This window comes from Sebastes umbrosus, chromosome 1 (genome assembly GCF_015220745.1).
Source record: "Sebastes umbrosus isolate fSebUmb1 chromosome 1, fSebUmb1.pri, whole genome shotgun sequence".
NCBI classification, from domain to species: Eukaryota; Metazoa; Chordata; class Actinopteri; order Perciformes; family Sebastidae; genus Sebastes; species Sebastes umbrosus.
The window spans coordinates 4,243,559-4,261,594 of NC_051269.1; the positions used below are offsets into that span (position 1 = coordinate 4,243,559).

The 18,036-nt window shown below is 41.3% G+C and overlaps 1 protein-coding gene and 1 long non-coding RNA gene across 4 annotated transcripts in view; one reads left to right on the forward strand and one right to left on the reverse strand.

The window, feature by feature from the left end:
- Window positions 1-18,036, forward strand: part of nfasca (neurofascin homolog (chicken) a) — a 167,193-nt gene that overhangs the window by 22,888 nt on the left and 126,269 nt on the right. The gene's annotated exons all lie outside the window — the stretch shown is intronic.
- On the reverse strand, window positions 9,527-17,413 carry LOC119485669. Its single transcript, XR_005206330.1, has 3 exons — window positions 17,403-17,413; window positions 16,573-16,577; window positions 9,527-9,625 (listed from the first exon to the last, which is right to left on the reverse strand). It is a non-coding gene; the product is annotated as an uncharacterized LOC119485669 (long non-coding RNA).

An 18,036-nucleotide genomic window follows, 5' to 3' on the forward strand; every position in this document is an offset into this window, starting at 1 on the left:
ACGCAAACACACACACACACACACATGCAAACACACACACAAACACACACACACACACACACACACAAACACATACACATGCACACACACGCACACACACACACACACACACACACACACACACCTCTCTGAGTGCTCATTAGCTCTCAGTGTGTTTTAGAGGCTGAATGCCTTTTCACTACAAACCTGATTTGTTTGCCTGATTCCCCTTTCATTTAACTCTCACACACCACTGAATATAATATGGGAGTGTGTGTGTGTGTGTGTGTGTGTATATGTGTGTATCCCATGTCTTAGTTTGGTTCAGGCTGTACAATACAACACTTAACCAAACCAAATGACACATCTGCCTGCTTTGATTTGAAGCGTAAATTACCCATTATTAGAGTCCATGTCATTTCTGGTCAGAAAATGACATCCATCGATTTGCCTAATAGTCTCCTGCATTTTTTTGTCAGCCTGCTTTGCAGCTGTTCCGCAACTAATTTCAAGGTTGCTTTTTGGAAAAAGGGCCTTGAATGCTGCTCCGATTACTGAGTGCTCAGCTGGTGAGAGTAATGCTATTGTGTATTTTAAAACAGGCGTGTGATCGCTCCACTGCAGTGAAAATGATGAAAAGTGTTCGACTGCTACTCACTATCAGCAACAGTAATGACATGTACAGGATTTTAGTTTTGATGGAACGTTTTTAGACCTCATTCACATAAGCCTAAGAAATATAAATTGTGTTTGGTTCAAATATGGTAAAAGATTAACTGAAGAAAATTGTTGTCTTTGTTCAATACAAAGCTTATTTTGTAACCTAATCAGAGCGAATTTCCATTTCATGTCATGTATTCAGCTTGACTTCACGTTGATTTTAGACGTTTTCTATAGAGGGGGAGCATACTTGCCAACCCTCCCTATTTTCCCGGGAGACTCACGTTTTGTTTTTTTCCGGGGTCACAATTCTCCCATATTTCTCCTGATTTATGGCAAATTTTCACAACAATATACAATAACAATAACAACATCCTTAATGTAAGTTAAAGGTGCTATTGATAACATTGACAACATTCAGCCACTAGATGTCACATTCTCTTACCCCCGTTCCGTTGCATTCACTTCACAACATGTGGTTGCCAGTTGTTTCCACATCCTGCATATTTAATGGTTGAGTGGAGTGAGTCTCAGGCAGTCATGTAAAGTGATGAATCAATCTCGGTAGAGTAATGAAGTCATTTTGCAACATGTAGCTATAGGCCTACATTAGGTGTGTGGCTATGTGTGTGTGTGCGGCGCAACATGCCGATGCCGTAGTTTCAGCTGGGAGATCAGTTGTTTTACTGTAATGATGGAGCATCATAAAACACACTTCATTCAAACTCGACAGTAACAAAATAAAACAAAATAAAACCAACAACTTTGGTTGAAATAAACCCTTATTTCACTTATTTTTCAGTCGCCACCCATTTCTAAATCCAATGTCGTTTCCAGTTGACATGGAAGCTGTGGTGGTTGCTAGGAACAGTTCACATTTTTTATGGCAATCAAAGAAGCACATGAATGAGTGATTGATTGAGTTTTTATTTCTGTAAGTCTACTTACAACAACCCGTTCAACTGCCTTGATCTCTTCCAAGCTTTTTGACATTTTATTTAAATGGCCGTAGCTATTTTTCTGTTTTTGGCACAGGAGGATGACATCCCTGTTCTTATCCCTGCCTACATAGCTCTGAGTGGTGCTATGATACCAATGTTTAAAAAAATCTACGAACAAAATATCAGCACATACATATGTAAAGATTCCTCAGATTTGGTTATTAAAGAATTGTGACCAAGATATGTACTGAACGTGACATTTTATAGTAATAAACTTGCCATTGCTTTCTTGAGAACACTGTTTCTAAATGACTTCAAACTTAATTTTGGCATTTCTGTACTGCATTTCTTTGATAAGCAGAAAGAAAACCTTCCGATCGGCCCGGCCATGCGTCAGAAGGGCTCTGATGAAAGCATTTTTATTAGTTTTCATTATTGTGACAAGACTCCTCTCAGTCCCGGCATACACAGTTATTCTGTGGAGAACTTCAACAAAAGAAACGGCTTTAATGAAAAATTGCAGGGACGGACTCTTATTTTGATTACTGCTACTGAACACATCAGATCTGAACCAAGAACACAATGTTCCCCAGATAGCCATAATCACTGAGTGCTACACGGAGGCCAAACAATAATTCTATGATTAATTAAGGTCTTAATCCCAGTTTAAGCCTTGTGCATAATTACTGAAGTGCCTCGTACTCGGTAGTAAAGAGGCCATTGAGCTAATTTGGAGGTGGGTTGGTTCATTCACTCAGCGACTAATCAGATGACTAATCTGCTAGCCGTCAGCTGGGATGTGAGTCCTCTCAGTTTTGTTCATGTAGTCTTCATGTTGTATTCATGTGTGCCGAGGGAGTGTATCGGTGCTGTGAGTGACAGACGTTCAGTCTGGCCTCAGGCAGTGAGCTGTCTTGGCAATCTGTGTGAATGGACTCTGGGTTTCAGCTCAAATTGTTAATCCTCCCTTTCCCTCTTGATCGTATTTAATCTTCTCCTTTACTGCTAAATGGTTGTTGCTTTGTGTTTTATATATTTTGTCACCCATTTATGTGTGTTTGGTTGTGCTGTATTAGCGCACTTTCTGGAGATCACTGATGATTACTGGATACACAGTGGCTTAGGGTTGGGCGAGTCAAGTCAAGTAAATTTCGTAGCCCAATATCACAAATCTGAAATTTGCCTCAGAGGGCTTTACAATCTGTACAGGATACAACACCCTCTGTCCTTTATAGTACCACCCTCTCAACGGATGAGGAAAAACTCCCTCCAAAAAACCCTTTAACAAGAACAAAATATTAGAAACCTCAGGAAGAGCACCAGAGGAGGGTTCTCCCTTCCAGGGCGGACAGACGTGCAATAGATGTCATGTGTACAGAGTAACAACATAATGAAAATACAAAACAGATAATCCATATGACAAAAATATATACATATAATGTGAACATATATGAAGGGATGGATCCAGGAGGATGTCAGGCAGCTTCCAGGCATTGCCAAATAGATAGAGCCAGAGCAACACAACCTCCTCTCCATGCCAAACAGATAGAGCCAGAGCAACACAACCTCCTCTCCACGCCAAACAGATAGAGCCAGAGTGACATGACCTCCTCTCCATGCCAAACAGATAGAGCCAGAGCAACACAACCTCCTCTCCACGCCAAACAGATAGAGCCAGAGCAACACAACCTCCTCTCCACTATGGAGAGGAGGTTGTGTTGCTCTGGCATTAGAGAGAGAGAGACAGAGAGAGACAGAGAGCGAGGCACACAGCAGTGCTTGTGGGACATAAACAACAGAGGGTTACTGAGAGGCAGTGGCTTAAAGTTAATATTATTCTCGTTCGGCAGGACTACTAGGCTGAAATTATACATTGAGACTGAGATAAACCCACCAGCCGGATAATAAAAGAATAACTAACTAATTGAAAGTTAAGGCAAAAAGATGGATTTTGAGTTTGGATTTAAAGACCTCCACAGAATCAGACTGTCTGATGTCCATAGGGAGGTTATTCCAGAGGAAAGGGGCTCGATAAGAAAAGGCCCTTTGACCTGCTGACTTCTTTTTGCTTTGGGGACAGACAGGAGCCCTGTATTCTGAGAGTGGAGAGTCCTGATTGGAGTATACGGTTTAAAGAGATCAGGCAGGTTGGAAGAGCGTGCCCATTTACAATTTTATAGGTCATCAGAAGCACCTTAAAGTCTGATCTGACATGGATCGGGAGTCAGTGGAATGAAGCTAAAGCTGGTGTTGAATGGTCAAATTTTCTAGTTTTAGTTAAGATTCTTACTGCAGCGTTCTGAACCATTTGAAGACTTCTGGTACTAGAGAGGGGCAGGCCTGATAGACGTTGCAATATCCAGTCTGGATGATACAAAGTCATGAATTAGGATCTCTGCATCAGCCATGGATAAAGAAGACCTGATTCCACCTTTATAGGCATATACAGCTGTGTGTCATCAGCGTAACAGTGGAAATTTCACGGCTACATATAATTTGGCCAAGAGGTGCGATGTATAGGGAGAAGAGCCCAGAGGTACTTCATATTTCACCTCAGTGACCTCAATATTGATGTTGTATCATTAAAAGAGACACACTGTGTTCTTTTGAATAGATTAGATTTTAACCATGCAAGAGCCAGCCCAGAAGCGCCAAATTTGTTCTCTGGTTGGTCAAGGAGTATTCGATGATTAATAGTGTCAAAAGCTGCACTATTGATCCAGTAGTAAAAGCACCGCGGTAGAATCTGAATCTATGTTTAGGAGCAGATCATTTACGACTTGAGTAAGCGCAGTTTCGGTGGAGTGGCAGGCCCTGAAAGCAGACTGTAAGGGTTTGAAAAGATTACTATTCAATATATGGTCTGAAAGTTGTTAGAACACCGTTAACGTAAGTTAAAATGTTCCAACTGGCCACCGTAAGCCCAACAATCGGTAATTGCTGATATATTCGCGCAGGTGTGTGTGTGCGTGTGGTGCAGCACACACTCCCCTATAGCATTGTGAAACACACTTCATTCAAACTCAACAGAAACAAAATAAAACTCACCAAAACCGTCTTGGTTAGTCTCTCCAACAATCACCAACTCTGGTTTGGTCAAAATAAACCCTTATTTCACCGAGTTAGATGTGAAAATATGACGGAACATTAAATTAGCAAAATAAAATGACATACCAAAAAAATTGCCCAAAAGAAACAACCGACGATTTACTAGCCGATAGATTTGTTCAATCGCCCAACCCTACTGTGGCTATCGCTGCTCAGACCATCGTCATTTTTTTTTTCTTCAACAAACTAAGAATTATGACTTTTAAAACAGTTTGTGTGATTTCTAACTTATGTTAGCAACCTAGCATAACAAATGTTAACAAGACTGTCCGTGAAGTGAATGATAATTCTCAGTGGTTCCTACACTATAAGAACTACCCTTTTCCTTCATATGACCCTTTTTTAAAATGATGCTTTTTGAGTCACATGATGTGATTCTGCGTCAGGCTGATTTTCAGGAGGAAACTGGTCTTACAGGAACTGTTCACCTTAAATTTAAAATTCAGTCATCATCCACTGGCCCCAGGCTGACCGTCAGGGTGAGTCAGAGCTGAGTGATGAGTCCTCATCTTGTAAGGTTTCCCAGCAAAGCATTCAGAAAACCAGTTGTTCTGTCTGAACTGCCTTTTTTGGCCAGTACTTTATGGTAAATTGAGTCTAACCACTCTCCCTGCTGCAGCTCTATCTCAGTCTTCTCCCAAACAACTGACGTAAATAGAGTCTGGCTGGTGAGAGCCGCAAAAAAATGCATAAAATGGTCATTGCTTTTCTCCCACATATTTTGTTCAGCATACAAAATGTATGCAGCCGAGTAATTGTACATTAAAGGGGACATATCAGGCTCATCTTCAGATTCATGCTTGTATTTTGGGTTTCTACTAGAACATGTTTACATGCTTTAATGTTCAAACTACACATTATTTTTCTCATATTGTCTGTCTGAATATACCTGTATTCACCCTCTATCAGAAACGCTCCGTTTTAGCGCATTTCAACGGAATGGCAACAGAATTGCGTTGCTAGGAAACAGCTTGGGTCGATATTTACATCCTGTCAGCTGATGTCATTCACATCCACTGCAACAGGAAATAAACTGGGACACATTTAGAATGTTTATGTTTAAAACTGTGCAATTGTCTAAATATTGTAGATTTGTGACATCACAAATGTACAGAAATCCTGACAGCTTGTTTAAAACGCACAGTTTCTGAATACGGGCTGTGTGTATTTCCCTGTGGATTGAGCGTTTTGATACTTTCACAGTATTTATATAGCACTTAAACCTGCTTTATAATATAAAAGACATGAAAATCGCACTTTTTACAATATGTGACCTTTAAGTCAACAAAGCTGAATTTAAAGTTTATTAAACAATAAGGGACTTTTCATGGGTATAAAGGTGGTTCATTTGGTGGGCATTTAAATTTGTGGTGAACAGAACTGTCCCTGTAAATGAGTATGAAAAATTGCACATAAATGGCCTTAATAAATACTTCATTTGTAAACTGTTAGTTAATTTTAAAATAAATATACGGTATGCAAAATGCTCAAACCCCATATTCTTTTCACTCCGTTAATATACAGACACAGGTACGTATACAAATGAATGATAGAACAAACTGATGGAGAGAGGTAAGCAAAGCAAGGCAGTGGAAGACGAATGTAGGAAGAGATGAGAGATGAAAGCAGATGAGTTCTCCGGAGGTCACCCGTCTGTTCCTGATGTCCTCGCCCACCAATTATCGCCTGGACCTTGTTATCTCAATGTGCTTAATTAGGTCAGCCCAGGCCATCCACTAATTTGATTGGACAGGCCCGGCCGTAGTCAGGGTGGTAGGCCAATCACCTCAAAGGTCGTACTCCTGAGAAAAATGGGAATCTAGACTTGTCTTTGGTTGAATGATGATTGGGACATTAGAATATACAGATAGACTGGAATGGATGGAAGATGAGCTGGAGTGAAAGCATGCATGAAGACACACACTGCTGTGTGATTGTGGCTGCTTAGACAGTTGTATTGTGGTAAACCTTGATAGAGTTCATGGCCATAACATTGAAGGTCAGTGGCTCTGGATTGAAGATAAATCTTGCAGTGTAGTCTAAAGTATAAAAGAGTGGGTATGTTATTAAATGGTCCAGCTAGAAGTTTTAGTCACCAGTTTACCAATCTCAGAACCCATCGGTTATCGGTCTGACGACGATCTAGCCTGGGGGCAACAGGCAATATTTCGGGGGTTCCGGTGTAGCCAGCGAATATCCGGGACAAGACTTCACTACCGAGCGCCGGTTAATTGTTTACATCCCGATTAGCAACTTAAGACGCGAGAATGGAGTTGGAGTTGTGAGACGACGTCTATGACCGTATTGTTTCACAAGTATCCAGTAGTCGAACTCTCAGATGTACGTCGCTTTGGACAAAAGCGTCTGCTAAATGAAATTGCAGAGTTGTAGAGTTGTAGCTAGTTTACAAGCTCATTTTAAACCAATAAAAGGCTAAATTCTCATCAGACGATAGCCGGTGATTGCATTTCGGCCAATGCATTCCGCCTCTTTCGCTCTCCTCACAAGCTCCACCTGTAGTCAAACAAAGCCTGCTCGAACGGGATTGGTCAATATTACTCAGACTGCAAAGAGACTTAAGACGGAAACCAGAACATTTCCGTTACCAAAATCTTGTCCCGTTGCCTACATATGAATGCAGAATCTGTTTATAGAGATTACCAGTTTGCATATACAGTACAGTGTAGTACTTTTCAATAATAGATCGAGATAGAATCACTATAGTGATTTGGACCAAGAGTACCAATTATTAGGAATTCACTTTTCAGATAATTTATATACAGATAGCTAACAAATGAAAAAAACAAAACAAACATAATAAATGAGCGGAATGCAGATGGTTCTATACTGGCCAAGAAGACTCACTGAAACGGTTGCTATATGGTGACAGTAGTACATGAAACAGGTAACCTGAAAAAAAATCATGTGCCTTTGTGTCCTCCGGTGCTCCTAACGACATCTGCAAGATTTCACAGACCGGAGGAAAACAAGCAGTAAGATCTGATCTGAGGTCTGCTGTCCATCTGCTGTCTATGAGAGCCGGCTGTCAATCACTTGCGAACTCCGACCAAACGGTCAAACTAGGCAGCGCTGATCAAATATGAATCAATATTATGTTACGTTAATGCCTATTTCTCTCCTCAAATGTTTTCAGAATCATCTTGTAGTGCACGGTTTAGCTGTAAAATGAGAAAGTTTGTGACCCGGAAGCCATGTTGAGAACAGCCAATAGGAACTCTCTCTCTCTCTGAAATGACCTGTGATTGGTCAAAGTCTCCCGTCACGGGCTAGATTTTCTAAAGCCTGAAAACAGAGCCATGAGGAGGAGCAGAAGTCTAGTTTTCTCTCAGAACATTTGAATTACAATATGCTGAAAAGTTATTATGGAATTTTTGCCCAATGATGCCAAAAATATACTGACTACTGAAGCTTTAATAAATCTTTTGTTGGGAGCCGATATTCAGTGTATGCACACCTTTTTTTCTCAGTATCAGTTTTTGCTTTTTGCCAACGCACCATTTAAATTCGGATGTGTATACACTACTTTGGGCTTTAACATTCTGTATACATCTTTTAAATGAAGTTATTTAAGCTTATAAAATAATCGTGGAATTGTGGAAAACACAACCCATATGGGAAGATGATGTGGTAGCCGCTAGAAATGAACCATTCGGAGCTCATAAGAAATTCTCATATTAAACTGACAGAAGAAATTGTGTTGTATGTCACTGAGTACATTGTTCACAAGTGTTTATTTCGACTGTCTACGCACATTGCATGGTAAGAAAAGTAAGATACATGCATACAACACGCTCAACTGCATCTCAAATGTAAGGTCAAAGTAATCTGTTTTAACCTTCATCACATGTGTGTATGTGTATGTGTGTGTGTGCTTGCAGTGCTACTGGGCCTGTGTGTACAGTAATCTGAGGTCAATGGAGCATAACGGGTCACATTGAATGCCAAGGTAGGGATTAGAGAGGAGTCAAGGACATTAAACCCAGACAATCACTTCAGCTTGTGACCTTCAACACACGCACACGCACACACAGTCATGGCCCGGTGTTGACAGGTTAACAGTGTGTGAGTGATGGAGGTCAGCCCTAATAGACTGATCTTTCACCGAATGCCATTCAGAGGAACACGTGTAATTCTGTGTTGTGCAGCACAGTCAGATCATATGTACTGTCTTCTGATGACCACGGTGCATTCAAGTGTGCAGACGGAAAATATGTGGCAATACTGAACTATCTCATATGGCCAATGCTGTATATGCAACCCTCAGGAAAGGTCAGTATAATGATCCTTTCATATTCCCACCAGGGGCCCATTCTGTGTCTCTTATTACATAACGGAACAACTCATACTTTAACCACCATTCTAAATTAGGTAAGGTCAGGTATATTAAACTAAAGGTAACTATAATAACATGCTGATGTGTCACACTACTGTACCAGTTTACCATTACTACAAACCAACATGCAAAGTGTATAAAGCTTTTCTTTGATACTTTGTTAAGTGACTGGTGTAATTGCGATAATGCTGCAAGGGGTCATTATATAGATAATATTGGACTCTTTGTGTTGTGGAATTATTTTTCCTCCGCATAAATTATTTTCTTATACCAGGACACCGTGTTGTGAATAATTACTTACTTATTGTAGCTAAGAAATATTGACATTGGCAACTTGACATTAACAGAATTACCCTTTTTTTCTGTTCAGAGATCAGAAGCAAAGACGAATGACTAATGACTGATGGTCAACCATTTATGTTACAATATTGAAACATCGATCCCAAACCAATCCCTTTTGATGCTCATCAGACCACAGATAAGATAAGATAAGATATTCCTTTATTAGTCCCACAGTGAGGAAATTTGCAGTGTACAGCAGCAAAGGGGATAATACAGAAACAAGAAGCATTAGTAAAAACAACTAGAACTCGGAGAGCGAAGACCTCCGCCAAGCTGCCCGAGTACGATTGCCCCCCCTCTCCGTTCAGCTTGCACCATCACCCACGTGTATTTTTGTTTATGATGAGATCAGCTGTACGTAGCGGAACATCGTAAAACACCTCATTCAAACAGGACAGAAACAAAATAAAACTCACCTAAACCGTCGTTGTTACTCTTTCCAACAATCACCAAGTGTGCTTTGGTCCAACTCAACTGTAATTTCACAGAGTTTAATGTGAAAAAAAACGCTGAAACTACAGTTGTCCACTCCCCGCTCTCTCTCTGTCTCGCTCTCTGAAGGAAAGAGGCGGGGTCATGCGTCATCAACGCGTCATCAGTTACACTGTGAATGTGTTATACCCAGAGGTCTTTATGCTCAGGCTGATGGGAATCCTTAAAAAGAATTCCTGAATCCGGATCATGATCCGGATCGCCACCAAAATCTAATGGGTTGTTCATTGTGCCACACTCCACCCCTCCAAAGAATTTCATTCAAATCCATCACAAACCTTTGGAGTAATCCTGCTAACAGACAAACAAACAAACAAACAAACAAACAAACCAACAAACCAACGCACCAACGCCGGTGAAAAAATAACCTCCTTCCTAGGCCTTCGGCCTAAGCGGAGGTAAAAAGCAAGATACAACAGTAAAAAGAAGAGTAAAAAGCAAAACAAAAGTGAAACAAATATGAACAATTTAAATAGAAGGAAATATAAAAATAGAAACAATATATACAGTATTGACAATAAACAGACTATCAACATAATTGCACAAGTGGAAAAATGGCACAGTTTGCACATATTGCACAGTGATTGGAATGAAATTCAAAGTATTGCTCAGTATGAATTACACCTGAGTAGTATTGATATTGCACAGTCAGTGTACAGTATAGTGCAGTTATGTGGTGTGTATGTGGTCTACCGGGAGCAGGGCTGGTTGTGGAGTCTGACAGCTGATTTTGCTTTGCTCATTATGGGATGGTGTTGCAGGCCTGACTGAAGACATATTTAGTTTTTTGCAGTAAAGTGATTTTGACTTTGAGGACGGAATTTTTACTGTTTTTTTTCAGGCAGATAATTGTCAAGCATGTGACTTGACTGACTGAATGAACTGACCATGATTGTCTTCCAACAGTTCAGTCTCAGTTTGTAGACTTTACTTTCAGAAGAGCGTTAATACTTTTGATTGGACTCATCTGCAGTTTGAACTGGTGGAGGATTCATTTAACCAGGTGTAGCTCAATATACCGCTGACATGATGGCAATAATTCTGTTTCTGACCCAAGTGTGTGTGTGTGTGTGTGTGTGTGTGTGCGTGTGCGTGTGTGTGTGTGTGTGTGTGTGTGTGTGTGTGTGTGTGTGTGTGTGCGTGTGTGCGCGTGTGTGTGTGTGTGCGTGTGACCTTGCTGGTTGAGTTACCATGTGTGATGACCAAATATAACCCAAGCCCAGGGGTCTCCTACACACTGCACTGACATATAGGTCACCCAACCACCTACACACTCACACACACACTTTCACATTCGCACGCACACATTTTCTTTCCTTGTCTCAGTTTGTCAGTTTCCCTTTTTCTGCCATTTCTTTTCTTCTTTCTCACATCATCATCATCATCTTCAGACACTGCTGACGTTGTCTGTGATCTGATCTGATTTCTCCACTCACACAGACTATAGACTTTAGAAGTGCTCTGAGTTTAGAGAAGGCTACATTATTAGTAAGTGGATATGAGTGGACCATAGCCCTGCTATGTGGGTAAACATTGGCTATATAATATATTCCACAATTCTTTTTGTACGCTCTCAAAGCACGTCCTGCCGGGAGGATTCTGTATCTGGTGGCACCAGAAGGGGGTTCTTGAGGCTTCAGTAGGCTCCATAGCTACAATACATTTGTGCTCAGTAATCAGCGGGGGAAATGTCTGTCTTGCCTACATACGAGGTGTCTTAACGTTTAGGAAAATACACTTTTATTGATCGATTAACTTGCATCACCACACTGTTGTATTATCAAGCAGTGTTAGGCCCTGTTCACACCTGGTATTAACATGCGTCTCCACGTGCGTCTTGAGTGACCTCAACTCTATTGCCACCATCGGGTTAAAAGAAAGTCCACCTGTATGTGAAAAATATCAATATGAAATAGGATATGAAATGTACTGAGCACATTCTCGCTCCCCAGAGGATGCATTCTCTACATTTTGGACACTTCAAAAAAGTATTTTCCAAAAGCAGTTGTATTTGTGTGTCTTTGTGTTCCTCTAAGCTGCCTCTTGCTGGTCTGTTAATGAAGTCCTAATGAATAGAGTGAGACTCCAGACTTAAGGTTTAGATGCATGTTGTTTTGTTAAAGCAGATAAGTAGTGTTGGAGGAGGTGTGTGTGTGTGTGTGTGTGTGTGAGAGAGTGAGAGTGTGTGTGTGTTAGTGAGTGTGTGTGTGTTAGTGAGTGTGTGAGCAGTCTCTAGTCTAATTGGTTAAGGGATGTGTGAACTGTGTTCTGGCACATGTGTTCTGTTCCCCAGAATAACAAGCATGGCTGCAGGTGTTTCCCAGAAGTGGGGGAGGTTTGTGTGTGTGTGTGTTTTGTGTGTGTGTGCGTGTGCACTTAAGTACCTATCCAGTGTGTGTGTGTTTGTGTGTGTATAATCCAATTCCTCTTCACCAAATCCTGATGTCTTTATAAACAGCAGCACACTTCCAGATATCTCCAGCGAGCTTGTGTGTGTGATTGCTGCTTTTATGTGTAGTCCTATTATATCATACATGTGGATTTCCATGTGAAGACAATGTGAGGAAATTAAAATTATTCATATTCAATGTCTTTTATATAAAATCAGGCATCCAACACATGGAATACTAATGCAACAATTTGCCAGAGAAAATGATCTTTTTCTTCAAAGACAAAAATCTCTTTGCCCTCATTTTACTGATTGTTGGTTGTTACAGGAGCGACTTCAGAGAGCAGTTCCAAAGCACACTGGAGCACACGGATTTAAGGCAGTAAACTTTATTAAAGACTAATACTGCGTCTTCATCAGAGTCATTGCCCTACTCTGTGAGCACCGGACAGGCCAACTATTCCTTGTGAGGCGGCTGAAGCACGTTTAACCTTCCTTCTTTGTTGGTTGTTACTGTCAGTATACCATGTTAATATTATTTAAGGTTCTCTATATGATATTCAGAGCATTAATATAGCAGCAAACATCTATTGTCTATGTAAAGATATAGAGGAGTAATGTCTACCTGAGCAGAGAATGAAGCCTCTCTCCCTCTGTGTGTGTTTTGTAATCAGAGCTTCTCTGTGCTTTGTTGACGTAGCTGGCCGACCACGTGTACCTTTTAGTGCATGTTATTGCGTGTGAGCGTGCCCCACTAGCTCACGACCGCTGCTCTATACTGTTTTTATACGGCGGTTACAGCGGATAACGCCGTAAGCGTAGCACCCACCCTCCGGTGCCCCCTCAGCCATCGCCATGTTGAGAGCCATGTGGAGGCAATAGTAATATAGGAATGCTCCCAATCTCGCTTTTAGCACCTTTAAAATGATTGTAATTATTATGATCAGCGCTGCCTAGTTTGATCGTTTGGTCGGAGACAGCCGGCTCTCATAGACAGCAGATGAATCAGCTCTTACTGCTTGTTTTCCTCCGGTCTGTGAAATCTTGCAGATGCTGTTAGGCGTACCAGAGGACATCGGAGGACACAGAGGAACACGATTTTTTTCAGATTACCTGTTTCATGTACTACTGTCACATTTTATAAAAATAACTTTTTTTAATCATATTTGCTCCAATCTCGCCTACGTCAGCTTTAATTCATGAGCCTGACTTATTTGTGTGCACACATTTAAAAAAAATGGACTCATGATACTTGCATGGAATTTTTTAAATATTTTTTTATAAATATTTGAATGTAATCATGCATTTATTTACATGCTGTAGATAGTACATTTATGTGCTCTTGTCAACATGCATGCATGCATGTGTTTACTCATGCATGCCTGCATGCGTGTGGGAGTGAGTGTGTTATTGATTAACGCAGATGTTCCACATGGCCTCCATACCACAGATGGCCAGTCAAGTTGTCTTCTCTTGTTCTTATGTCGTCTTGGCACGTCATTAGACATGCAGGGGCTTGTACATGTTGCATGTTTGCATGTGTGTCAGTGTGTGTCAGTGTGTGTGTGTGTGTGTGTGTGTGTGTGTGACTCCTATGGCTACTGCTGACCAGCTGCTACCAGAAGCTATTGTGTCACCAGACGCCAGGGCTAAACATGTGTGTGTGTGTGTGTCTGTCTGAGGATGTATGGATGTGTGTTGGTGAGCATTGTGTGCGTGTCACAATGTTTATTTTAATATATTATGTTAGCTTGTCAGGAAGATTGCTAAATAACGCTACGAAGTTATGCTAAATTTTGGTGAATAAAAACTGGCATGGTGATTTTCAAAGGAGTCCCTTGACCTCTGGTATATATTATTTTATTATAAGTGGAGATGTGTTTTCATGTGTGAGTAAATGTTTTTGCTTTTCTCCTCACCACAGCAATATTAGTGTATCTCTGTGTTCCGACGTGTATAATGTGTGTGTGTGTGTGTGTGTATGTTATGGGGGAAGTGGGCCGAGGAGGCTTAAAGGGCTAAATGAATGAATGACCCGTGCCTCCGCTTGGCCTTCGTGGCCCCGCAAACTCATTAACTGTAGAAAAACGACCACACCTCCTGTTGCTGGAGACAAAGACATGGGGGATTGAAGTGTGTGTGTGTGTGTGTGTGTGTGTGTGTGTGTGTGTGTGTGTGTGAAGTGTGTGTGGAGTGAGGCATGGTGGTTAAGCAGGGTTTTCTTTGGGCGGTGGGGGTCAGTGTGTGGACAATAGGCTTGGCGCGCGACAACCTTTATTTGACTTGACAATCAGGGGAGAAATGTTTTAGGCCTGCTGGACACACACACACACACACACACGCACACACACACACACACACACACGCACACACACACACACACACACACACACACACACACACACACACACACACACACACACACTGCCATGTCCTGCTGTCACTGTGTCTGCTTTGGGATCAGCTGTCCCCTGCCTCCTCATTTTTTAACCTCTCAAACCGTTTCCTGATTTTCTACATTGTCTGGAATCCAGCGGCAACACTTGTCACCTATTTGATTTGCTATTTTATTTTAAAGATACACAAGGCAGAGAGACAGACCGCGGATGTACAAAGAGAACCGGATACAGCGCTGGGGTTTGCTCAGTGGTGCATGAGGCCAAAAAAGTTTGACTTTCGAGTACAAAATCACCGTCGATCTTCCGCTTCCATGGGGCTCATAGAAGAGCAGGCGCAGTAGTAAAGAAAAATAAATAAACATTAATTGATTGATTGATTAATTAATTGATTAATTAAAATAAATTGTGAAAGTGTAAAAGGGCATATAGAACATTATGATGGAAGTATATGATGGCCATTCCCATGCTCACTTGTGTCTCATAAATTGCTGCAGCAATGTTTGGGTTGATACCATTTGTTACACAGATTTGGTGCTAAATTTAACCATTTTTTACAACTCGAGAATTGATAAAAACGATCAAAAATCCCTCCAAAATACCACATAAAGGGTGTTTTCATATTAGGTAGATTGATCCGTACCGTACCTGAGTACGATTGCCCCTTCATTTTCAGGAACCTGGGTAAGATCGGCGCATGCTGCGAGCATATACAGATTTCGGAGGAGACCGGCGTTGTCGAAAAAAGCCTGTCTTTTCAAAACTGACTGCTCATGTTACTTGCGTTATATAGCGGTCCGCTTCCGTGTTTCGGTACGGTTGGCTTTCACACCTGATGCGAACCGTACCCGAGTACACATGAACCGTACTCCAGACCACCTTTTCAAGTGGACTCGAATACGGATCGATGAACCGTGCCCGAGAACGGTACGGAGCGTTTACACTAAACAAACTAACTGGACTTTGGGTTTCAAGTGTACTCGGATCCGGGGCCCCTGGTCCCTTCAGGAACACCATAGAAAAAGCCACGCTGTGATACCGAACCATAAACCTTTGACATTTGGAGATTTCTACAAGATTTGCATTTTTTGGCGATTGGATGGCGAGGTCTTGTGTTGTGTAAACTGCTCATAAACCCTCTTATTGTCAATCTAGCTAGGAAAGCCATCCATCATCTGAATGCTCTAGGTCTCTAGTCTGATCCATCCATCCTCTGAATGCTCTAGGTCTCTAGGCTGATCCATCCATCCTCTGAATGCTCTAGGTCTCTACTCTGATCCATCCATCCTCTGAATGCTCTAGGTCTCTAGTTTGATCCATCCATCCTCTGAATGCTCTAGGTCTCTAGTCTGATCCATCCATCCTCTGAATGCTCTAGGTCTCTAGTCTGATCCATCCATCCCCTGAATGCTCTAGGTCTCTAGTTTGATCCATCCATCCTCTGAATGCTCTAGGTCTCTAGTCTGATCCATCCATCCTCTGAATGCTCTAGGTCTCTGGTTTGATCCATCCATCCTCTGAATGCTCTAGGTCTCTAGTCTGATCCATCCATCCTCTGAATGCTCTAGGTCTCTGGTTTGATCCAACCATCCTCTGAATGCTCTAGGTCTCTGGTTTGATCCATCCATCCTCTGAATGCTCTAGGTCTCTAGTTTGATCAATCCATCCTCTGAATGCTCTAGGTCTCTAGTCTGATCCATCCATCCTCTGAATGCTCTAGGTCTCTAGTCTGATCCATCCGTCCTCTGAATGCTCTAGGTCTCTAGTTTGTGGCTGTAAAGTTTCATGAGGCTGTGATTATCCTAGAGGTCACCAAAGGTCATTTTATACAGTGAGGTCAAGTTTAAAAAAAATTGTCTAAATTTTTGATTGAAATAATAGAGGTATGTAGAAATGAAGCAGCATTCAGACTCCAGCTAAACTGCTGACATTTCTGAAAGAAGAGTCAAGCCACCAGGTATGAAGCTGAGAGCAGTCCCTTTCTGTTTATTAGCATTAATTAGCATTCATTAGAATGATTTCAATGATTCACTGATGTTAAAGCTACTACAGAATATTCAGATCATCTGACGAGGAGTAATGAGAAAAGGCTTCAATATAGAACTTTGATAACTGTGATGGATATGACGGCTTTGACATGCAATCATTTTGATTTAAATAGTTTGAAATAATCCGTATACAATATATACTCAGTTACTTCTGTCCTTTACAAAAACACACTGAACAGCATTTAACTATTTCTGTTTCCTATAAGCGATACCTCTCACAGTTTAAACCATATTGTGTATTTGTGTCTGTGTTGCTGTCCTGCTGGCTGGAGTCTCAGTGAGACAAACTGAATACATAAAAGATTTAATATGAAAGGAAATGCTCATTTGAAAGCTGTTTTCAGTGCTTAGACTTCTCTGCTTTGGAGTTGTTTTGACTCGTGTCCACCTTCTGTCAATGTGTACGTGCGCTTTTGCATCTAGGGTTGGGCATGGGCGGATATTCAGCATCAATGTAGTCATGGCAACGGTTGCTCAATTACCGGTGTGTGTCTTGTTTACCTCCAGACAGCGAGCCTCTCTCTCTCTCTCTCTTTCTCTCTCTCTCTCTCTCTCTGTCTCTTCCATCTGTAACAGCTGCTCCCTCTTCCTCCACTCTCCGTCTCTCACTGTCTGCCTTTCCTCACTATTTATGTCTCTGTTCCTCTCTTTCTATGACAGTCTGTTCCTCTGTTTTCTAATTTTGTATCTGACACAAACACAAAACAGATTCAAGCTCTTCAAGTGCAGGAACAGAATCTTATGTGAAAAACAATATGAACCCACAGCGCCACAAATCTGCAGCCAGAGGCATAGGATGTGGGTTTTTATTTCATTTCTTCATTTGTATATGATGATAGAAATAAATAATAACGCATGTCGATAAAACCGTTTATACGATCGCGATAATCCAATGCTATTTCTGTTTTAATTCTACTGCAGCTTATGTCATAAATGTTTAAATCATATCTTAAAATGTGAAACAGCGGCGTCAGCGTTTCAAGAATAAAACATGAAACGCCACTTTTGCTAAAAAAAAAAAGTTGCAAAGGAGGCAGTGACGCCTGTAATCCAACGTCTCTCTCAGAAACAGACAGAATACCCAACCGACCGTTCTGATACTATTTTTTCTTTCCCGATACTGATTCCGATACCCGAACTTGTGTATTGGCTGATACCGAGTACCGGTCCAGTACCAGTGGTAAAAACATGTCGCCATTTGTGGAAGCTATAGCCAATCTGCTGACATTTTACTAGCTCTGGCTAACGTTACACTCTCCGTTAGCCTGATCGGTACGTGTGTGTACAGTTTAGGCTATTTGTTGACGAATAAATGCTACAACTCCTC